General features: G+C 47.5%; 1 long non-coding RNA gene across 1 annotated transcript; it reads right to left on the reverse strand.

Annotated features, from left to right (window-relative positions):
- Positions 1 to 207: 207 nt before the first annotated feature.
- LOC149868236 (uncharacterized) lies at positions 208 to 8,002 on the reverse strand. The gene is made up of 5 exons (XR_016440960.1): positions 7,886 to 8,002; positions 7,600 to 7,680; positions 7,380 to 7,483; positions 4,655 to 4,838; positions 208 to 3,787 (listed from the first exon to the last, which is right to left on the reverse strand). It is a non-coding gene; the product is annotated as an uncharacterized LOC149868236 (long non-coding RNA).
- Positions 8,003 to 9,340: the final 1,338 nt, after the last annotated feature.

Genomic DNA, 9,340 nt, shown 5'->3' on the forward strand with positions numbered 1-9,340 from the left:
TATTGCCATGTTAGAATTAGTGCTAGATGTGGATTAATCAGCTGTATATGAATTTTTCCCCTGGGATCTTGGGAAACAGCTATAATATCCTGCTCTATGGGTTCTATAACAAATTGGACATCTCCCTCCATCACTAAAATAAGGAAAGAAGGAAAGATAGATTTTTGATGTTTTATAAAGGTTTATTAAGGGGAAACGGGGTAACAATCCAACAAAGAAATAAAACACTGCCCACACAGGGGCCCAGGTACATCAAACAAGGCTTTGGCCTGCAAGGCCTGCCCTCACAATCTAAAAATAAAAAATCCAGTACATCAGCCTACTGAGACCCCTGCCTCTACCCAGGGAAAGGACTAGCAGTATCACAGTGTGAGGACAAAATGGCTACCCTCAACACTGCAGAGCACCCCCTGAACTGCCCAATGTGCCTGGAAGGTAGGCACCATCCGCTGGAGGACTGCATGCTCAAACTCCAGCGACAGGCATGCCTGCACCAAAAACCAAAAGAGCCACATGGTGTCACCTGAGCTGGCCCCAGCAAGCCAGTTCCTGCCACTCTTGAGGATGGCCATCTTAGCCTGGCCGAGTAAGAAGTTCGATGACACCCGCAATGGCTGCCTGGTAGGGGAGGAAGAACAAGTAAATGGCCTGTGAGAAGGCCAAGTCTAACACCTTAAGTAAGGCGCTGAGGGCAGCAAATAGTGGCAAAAGCCAAGGATATCTCAGGAAGGCATGATGAAGATCCTCCTCCATTCCCCATGTACAAATGGGGCAGACTGCTGATGCAGTTGGGTCTATGTGGTGGACAAGAGTGCCAGTGGCCAGTATCCCATGTAGCAACCAGTACTGGAGGTCACTGGTCTTTTTGGAGATGGGGGGCTTATAAAACATGAGCCACATGGGGCGGGCTGGCATGAGTGCCAGTACTGCTGTGTGCTTCTACCACACCATGTCAAGCCGAGTGGCAAGAGCGCAGGCACAGCAAATGTGAATCACCCACAGATACAGGGCCTTCCTGGGGAGTGCATCGAAGTAGATGCCGGTGCCACTGTCAGGAAGCATGGGAAGAGCCAATAAGGTGCCGGGCCCACCACCCAGGTCACCATCCACAACCAGGACAACAGGCAGTGGTGGAAAAGGCTTGCCCAGGATATCCCCAGTTGGGGGGTTCTCTGAGCCTGAAGGTGATCCTCCAGGGCAGCTGCCGCATCTGCTGGGAGAGTGGCCTTCATGTCCCCAAGGAGCCAGGTGGCACAGCAAACTGAGCACATGCCCAGGTGGGCACCAAGAGTCTCAGCTAACAACCAGTCTGACCAAGTCATGTCAAGGAGGTGTCCCAGCCAGATGGTATGTGATCAGAGGAGGGAGTCAACAAGGCTGTTAGAAGCGAGGCTTGGTAGCTTGCACTGCAGGGTTGGGTTATAGACCAGGGGCTCTTGCAGTAACTGCAGAAACCACAGGTTCCTGGATTGGGGCAGGAGGTAGAAGGCAATTTGCCAGGACTGTGCCATGCTTTAATAGAAAAGCAGGAGGACACCCCAGTCCAGGAGGGTGGGGTCCAGAAGGAAATGCTCCCTGTAGAAACCAAGGCCCCCCACCTGGTGCAAAAACAAATTAACTAGATGCCAAAAGGGGAAGAGGTCATCGTAGTAGAGGAGTCTTTGAAGGGCCTGCAGGTAGAAGGCCACCACCCTGCCCACCAGGTCAACCAAGCCCTGTTCCCCCTCAGCCACTGGCAAATAAAGAACAGCTCAGGGGAGCAAATGACAACCATCCCAAAAGAAGTCCACAAAGAGTCTCTGGAGCATCTCAAGCAGGTCCAATACAATGCAACAATGCCACAATGTTGCAGCTGCCAGGTTGTTGACAATAAGGACCCGCCTACAGTAGGAAAGGCTGGGCAGACGCCAGTGCCATCACTGTAGACATGCCTCCACCTTGGCACCAAGTTCTTCCCAGTTCCATGCTGGGAAGACTGATAGCCCAAAGAACACCCCCAGGGCCTTGAGGCCCTCCAAATGCCAGGTAAAAGCTTTGGGCAAGTCGGGGGGGGGGGGGGGAGGTTGACCCAGGACCAAGAAAAAGGGTGTCGCTCTTGGTCCAATTCACACAAGCTGAAGAACCATGCTCATAGGCTTGTTGACAGGTGACCAAGGACTAGACATCACCTGGGTGACCAACAAGCAGCCCGCTGAGATGGAGGCAGATGGAAGAATTAGTCCGGTCAGGCAATGCCACAGTGCATGGAGTAGGGGCTCAATGGACAAGGTATACGGCATTCCCAACAGAGGGCAGCCCTGGCGGATGACCCTGCAGGCCAGGAACAGGGCACAGAGCATACCATTCATCTTTAGGAGGTTTGATATTCCCCAATACAGGCAGAGGTGAAGACAGGCCTGAAGCCAAGGACCTCAAGGGCCCAAAACAGGTAGTCATGGCTGACCCAATCAAAGGTTCTCTCCTGGTCCAAGGAGACAAGCTCAATGTTGAGACTGAAGAAGTCTGCAGCCGTCAGCAGGTTTTGAAGCAGGAACAGACTGTCCTGAATGGTCCTGCCTGGCACACAGTAGCTCTGCTCAGGGCTGATGATCTAAGTCATAAAGATGCACAGCTGGTTAGCCAAAGCCTTGGCCAGGATCTTATAATCAGCACACAAGAGAGCCATTGGTCACCAGTTCTTGATGCAGCCAAGGTCTCCTTTCTTAGGCAGCAGAATGAGAACCATTCAGCAACAGCTGGTTGGCATCGTCTAGTCCATGAGACAATCATAAAAGACACACAGGAGGCAGGGGTCAAAGAGAGGCCAGAAGGTCTTATAAAACTCAGCAGGTAACCCATCAATGCCAGGGGCTTTGTCCAAGGTGAGGTCCCCAGTTCTCATTCAAGATAGTCAGCCTCTGATAAGCAAAGCCTAGGGAGGCCATCATGTGAGCACCTAGTAGACTAGGCAAATTGGTTCAGCTGCAAACAGTTCCTGGTAAAAGGTGATGGCATGGCATCGGATTTCAACAGGAACTGTGAGTTTTGGGCCATCTGGGGTCTTAAGATGGTCAATGACCTTCTGTGTGGCTCATCATTTCTCAAAGCTGAAGAAGTGAGTTGGGGCAGGCGTCAGTCCCTGCCAGTGCTTGGCAGCGGGCGCGGACCTTCATACCCTGGCCTACATGCCCTGCCAGCTCCCACAGATTTTTCTTATGGAGCTTAAGGCTCTCGAGCATCCCCACATCATCACCAACATCATGCAGGGCCACCTCAAGCTGCTCCACATCCTCCTCCAACTCCTAAACATGGTGGCGAAGCTCACTTGTTGCCAAATGCATGTACTGCTGACAGAAAACTCTAATCTGCATCTTTCCCACATCCCACCATTTCTTCCAGGAGGGGAAGGTGACTCTTGTGGCCTTCCATGTCTTCCAGAAGTGAGCAAAGCAGTCATGGAAGTGAGTGTCCTGCAAGAAACTAGTAGGGTGCCCAGGAATGCATCCTGCCAGGAAGGCTCAGCGCACAAGAAAACAGGCTGTGATCTGATAGTCCTTCCAGGGTAATATAGCTGCTGCACAGGACTGGTAGGTGGTGCCTGGTGACATACAGGTGGTCAAGGCATGCCATGGAGAGCCCACCGGCGGTCACCTTCAGCTAGGTATACTGCCTCACATTGGCATGGAGATGGCACCAGACACCAACAAGATCCACTGCCTCCAAAGTGGTCCACAGCTTCCGAGGCAAGGATGGACGGGGCTCTGGCGCATTCCAGTCAAGATGCACATCGACCATGCAATTAAAGTCCCTGCCCAGGAGGAAAAAGTCATCACCATCAGCAGCACTCTGTAAAAAGTCAGCCAGGGTCTCAAAGAAGGCATCCCATTCGTCTCCAGCAGTTGGAGCCAGTGATGTTGTGCAAACTAGATGTCAAAGGTGAGCAGGCGGCCAGGGATGACCTCTTGGACTACCTCTGTGTCAGGTGTCAGCTGTAGTAACAGAAGGATCACAACCCCTGTGCTGAGGGAGGTGCCATGACTCAAGAAACTGTGGCCTTTCCAAATGGCATGCCAGTCAGATTGATTAGCTGCACTGGTGTGTCTTTTCTGCAGAAAGGTGATGTCCAGCCTTTTATTGTGCTGGAAATCAAAGAGTGCTGTCCGCTTCACAGCATCTCTGCAGCCATTGGGAAAGACTGGGCCTACAACTCCCCAGCTGTCGCTTCTTGTAACAAGTGCCCAACATCACCTGCACGTTTGCTAAGGCAAAAACTATAATGCTGCATTCCTAGATTGGATAGCCACTGCTGCAGCCTTAGTGGACACCACAAATGTCTCAGGGTCTGGGAACCATTTATGTAAATGTCGTGCAACCCTCTGGTGGTTCTTGATCTGGTCTAGAAACTCAATGAGGCGTTCAACAGAGCAACCAGGACTGGGAAGTTCCTCAGAAGCAGGAACAGGTTCCGCCTCCAGGGTGGGAATACTCTCTGTTGAGTGGGGCACTTTAGCTGAATCGAAAGACACTACCTCCTGAGGGAGGACTTCTGTCAACTCATCCTCAGAGGCAGAATCAAAGTCCAAATCCGAGGAGGAGGAGCTATACACGTCAGGCACTGAGAACCCTCAGGCCCTCGAGCCCTGGGGGGAACACTTGACCTCTCACCAGAACTCACCTGGGCAGCACAGGGGACATGTTTGCAGCCTATGAGAGCCCCCACAGCAGCAGCACGCTCCTCCGCTACAGTAGAGGGAGGGGCATGAAGCCAGAGACCAAAGCTTCCGTCCAGAGGGGCTGAAACCCCAGCAGTGAACTGCTCAGAGCTGGTTTCAGCCATTCCAGCAAAAAAAGGATTAACCCTGCAAGGAAACAGAGGGGTGGGGGATGGGCAGCCATCTGCCAGCAGGGAACAAACAAGCTGGAAACAAACAAACAAACCCCAAGGGAGAGGAGAAAGGTAAGCAATGTGGCAGGGAAGGGAAGGGAAAACAATAAGCAACAGAAAGCTGCAGGGAGAGGGAGAGAAGCCAAAAAACAACCTGAGGGAGGGGGAGGGGCGGGCAGAGTGTTACTGCAGGAGAAAAGGCCTGAGAAACAGTGCAGGTGGAAAGGCAGGAAACAGTCATGAAAAGTGCGGGACTACAGTGGGGAAGGGGTCAGACTGTCTTGGAGGGAAAACAAAACAAGAGAAGGAGAAAGGCTTACAACACAGGAAGGAGCTTTCAGAGCTGTGAGCAAACCATCCTGTCAGCGGCCATTTTGAAAGCAAGAAAGAAGGACCACAAGTGTTGGTGTTCCCTACAGGAGGGCTTCTTTGGTAGTGAAGCAAGACTAAGCTATTGTGAACAGTCCTCTGTTGTTCAGCCTTTTCAGTATTCTTTGAGTAACACACAGAAACTAAAAACTTTTATATTGTTTAGGCAATTTTATCCTGAATTTGGGGTTTGATTCTACTTAATCTTCCAGAAGAAAATCCCTGTGTGTTTAAGGCACCTGATTACTTACATCTTAACACAAAAAGCAGCTGGTAAAGATTTGCCTAATAGCTTTATGGTAAGTTCACTTGTCCAGGAAGTCAGAAACCTAGTCTAAGCTCTTCTCATACTAACAGGATTCAGATCCACATCTCTCATTTCCTAGAACACTGTGCTAGTCACCAGGCTATGAGGAAAGCTAGGTAGGAGTCCACCCTACAACCACTCCTGTGGAAGTTGTTCCATGAAGCCACTAAAAAGAGCAAGATTTCTGGAACCAGAATGACAGCAAGTAAGAGAAAGTGACTGCGGGCAAGCAAGATGGCTACTTTTCCATGAAGACAGAGTCCCAGGCTTTGGCTTCTGCTGAAAAGAATGGCATGTGTTTCATGGGCTTTCAGTTCTGCTTGCTCTAACCATCTGAGTTGTGGTCCTCCTCCTGGTCAGAATTTGTTGGTCAGTTTTTCTCTATCAGGTGTGATCTAGTTATTTACCTTTCAAACTTGACTACATCCAGTTCTTTTCTACAGTGGATATGGCTATGGTCAGTTCTGACCTTCCTTTCTTTGATCAGAAACTATTCTGCCTTGCTTGATACCTCTGGTTCATCTGGTATTCTCAGGCACTATGTAAGGTATAGGTATGTTGGCATTTTATATATAGTTCTAGGTGGCAGGGTTGGAAGGAGGTGGTTGTATCCCCTTACATTACCTACCTATAAACAGTAATATGTTTGATATGTATGGAATGTGCTACCCTAATAGAGGTGGTGCAGATAGCAAAATCTATAGTTAACACTAATCCTTTCCATTATATGGCCCTATTTTAAGTTGCTTATAACTTTGCCAAATACATATTCATACATGGTTTCACTACCTATGAAGCAGATTTGTTTTCTTATTGTTGCAAGTGATGTTAAAAAACTTGGTAGTTTATATCTGGGAATCTCAATCAGTCCAATCACCTTTTCTAAGAAGAATAAAGTAGAACCTAAATGCTAGAAAATGAGAAATCCAAGGAACATACTATAATTGGCAGCTTCCCGATACAGGTATCACCTGCTTCTTTACAGGTCCTGCCACAGCTGTAACCCTAGCCAATTCTTGTCTACCTTGGCTTAGTCACTACCATGACACTCAATAACTTTGAATCACCTCTGATGGCTGAGATACAGAGAAATACATGTAATGCTAGGTATTAAAGACAGAATTTCTTTTGCTGTGAACAAGCCAAATATGCACCTGTTTTATGTTCAGAATGGGAAGACAGTCAAAAAGGAAGTGGCCAGCTTTAAAGAGAAACAGTATTTTCAGTTTCTGAAAATAGCCCAGAGTTATAACTGTTTAATAAGAATATGTGCCTGACTAAGCATATGTTTAAGATAAACTTGGTTATTTTTCATCCTTTACATATTTTATTTCATACATATTTTTGTAATGTGTTTTAGTATGTATAAATTTTGTTTTCACTATTCTGGGATGTCATTTGATTTCATTTTCTGTTTTTGAGCTTAAGAGGTTGCACAGATCAGTTGGAGGGAAGGTTTGTAAGCAAGTATTCAATAAATCCCATGACAGCTTATTGGTTTGGCTTTTATGCTTTAAACTTTGATTTTTAGTTCTCAGCGTAACTAAGAACATTAAAAGTCTTTAATTGTGCACTAAGTCAGCATCCCTTGACGCACTAATTTGGGATATTCTGAAAATGGTTTTCCAACCAAAATATTAATTTCCCTGATACCCAACAGGAATACTGGCTAAAAGTACACTTCAAATGAGGAAATTATAACAGGTCAGGAGTTTGTAGGAACATAGACTAGAGAAAAATATCGGTCACTGATAAAAGAAGTCTCCATTGGAACATAAAAGTGTTCAATATCTTAGGATGTTAGGGACAAGGAAAAAAAGCATTTGGTGTATGACATACCTGTTCCTCTTTGCTGCCAGAATCCAGTTTAGAAGGTATACAAAAGTGTCTTATAATGAAGTGAACAAAGATTTTCCAAACCTACAAGGGTGGTAACCCTGGAGCTATGAAGGAAAAAAAAAAGAATCTGTTAGAAACCACAGAACACTTGTTAGTATTTCAGAGGATTGTAGCAAAGGGGTTTTCATGTTGGTTAGTTGAAAGAGACAAGAGAACTTACTAAGAAGTATGGTGTGACATTTTTTTTTTCAGTTTGACCACGAGTCTGTGCAACATAGAATCTCTGTGACCTGGAGCATAGCTAGGGAGAAAAAAGTATAAAATATATGGCTCTTGTAGTTAAAAAAAGTCATCTGGATCTGAACCTATATAAATAATTACTTAATATAGTGTAAGCTACTACATAACACAAACATGGTATTTTATCTGTTGCTTCAAACCAGCTACACAAAATGTTACATTTGGTACACACATGCACTAAGAGGTAACATGGTAACTCTACTTACATATAAAGCAAAAGAGACTAGAGCAGGGGTGGCCAAAATACTGACCTCAGGCCATATCCAGCCCACTAACTGATCCTATCCAGCCCACCAGCTGCCATTGAGAGTCTGACAAGGGAGAGCTCTGCTCCATGCTGCTTCCTTCTGCCGCAGCTGGGGCTGAGCTGGGCTGGGCTACACAGCGCACAAACTCCTCTAGCCCCCGCATCCATCTCCTCCCTCTCTCCCTGCCTAGCTTCCTTTTGATGCCAGGACTGTGCAGCCACATCACCACAGCTGCCAGCAACTGGGCCCACACAGGATGGGGTGCGATGCAATGTACCTACCTGCTGTAATGAGCTGCTGCTGCTGCTGCAGCACCACTAGGAGGTGAATTCACGAGCAGGGGGTGCTCAGCCTGGGGCAGCCATCTCTGACTTTCCCATTGTGGTATAGCAGTAGCAGCTCATTGCTGTGGACAGGCGAGCAGGATGGCTACTCTGCAGTGCATCAAATCCCATCCCATGTGGGCCTACCTGCCAGCAACTGCAGTGCCAGGATTGTGCAGCACCAACATGAAGTCAGGTTGGGAAGGGATGTGGGGGGGATGAAGGAGTCTGTGCGCTGTTTCCTGGCCCGACCTGGCCCTGACTGTGGCAGAGTGGAGCAGTGTGGGTTGCAGCCCTCCCTCCTCAGGTTCCCGGCAATGGCCAGTGGACTAGACATGATCAAGTGGCATCTGCCTGGCCCCCACCCCCCTCAGCCCTCAACAGTTCACCAAAACTCCAGCCCAAATAATTGCCCACCCCAGACTACAGACTGCTGAATTGATGGCTGGTAAATTAGGGCCTTTTAATTTTGCTAAGCAGCCAGATTTCCAAGCCTCTAAACAGAACATAGGAATTATGCAAGGGAATTATTTTGCAAGGAAAAGCACAAACCCACAGGGATAGCAGTTGAATCAGAGCTGCTCATCCGACACACCATTCACCAGATAATGTCAGCACTATGGAACTGGGTGGAGGAAAAGGCTGCATTTGATGCCTCTGTCTGTTGAGACAAAAGAATTTTGTTAAGTTGCTAGTTCTGAGAAGCTAACTGAATCAAAATCTGTGTTTCAAACAAGTGTCTGGAAAAGTTATTTTTTCCCTTTGAGTTAAAATCCCATCCAATATGATATGTTAATAAACATTCATTCCACATATGGAGTTAAAAAAGCAAGAGCTGCCTTCAAACATACCAATGGCATCTGGACATGATGCACATAGAAAATCAAATAAATAGCTTTGGAGAAAATGTTTAATTTAGAGCAGAGATGTGCCTGAGCTCTAGAGGTCTGGCAGGTGGGAGGGGTTGCATTCACAACTGAAGCATTGGATCAGGTCCACTTCTACCTTGATTGATCAGGTGAGGATTCCACAGTAGCTATAGGATCAGGGACCAAATCCAGCCCAACCAAATTTTCAGTTGCACAGGTAG

Source organism: Crocodylus siamensis, chromosome 3 (assembly GCF_052110815.1).
Source record: "Crocodylus siamensis isolate JL-2025a chromosome 3, ASM5211081v1, whole genome shotgun sequence".
NCBI classification, from domain to species: Eukaryota; Metazoa; Chordata; order Crocodylia; family Crocodylidae; genus Crocodylus; species Crocodylus siamensis.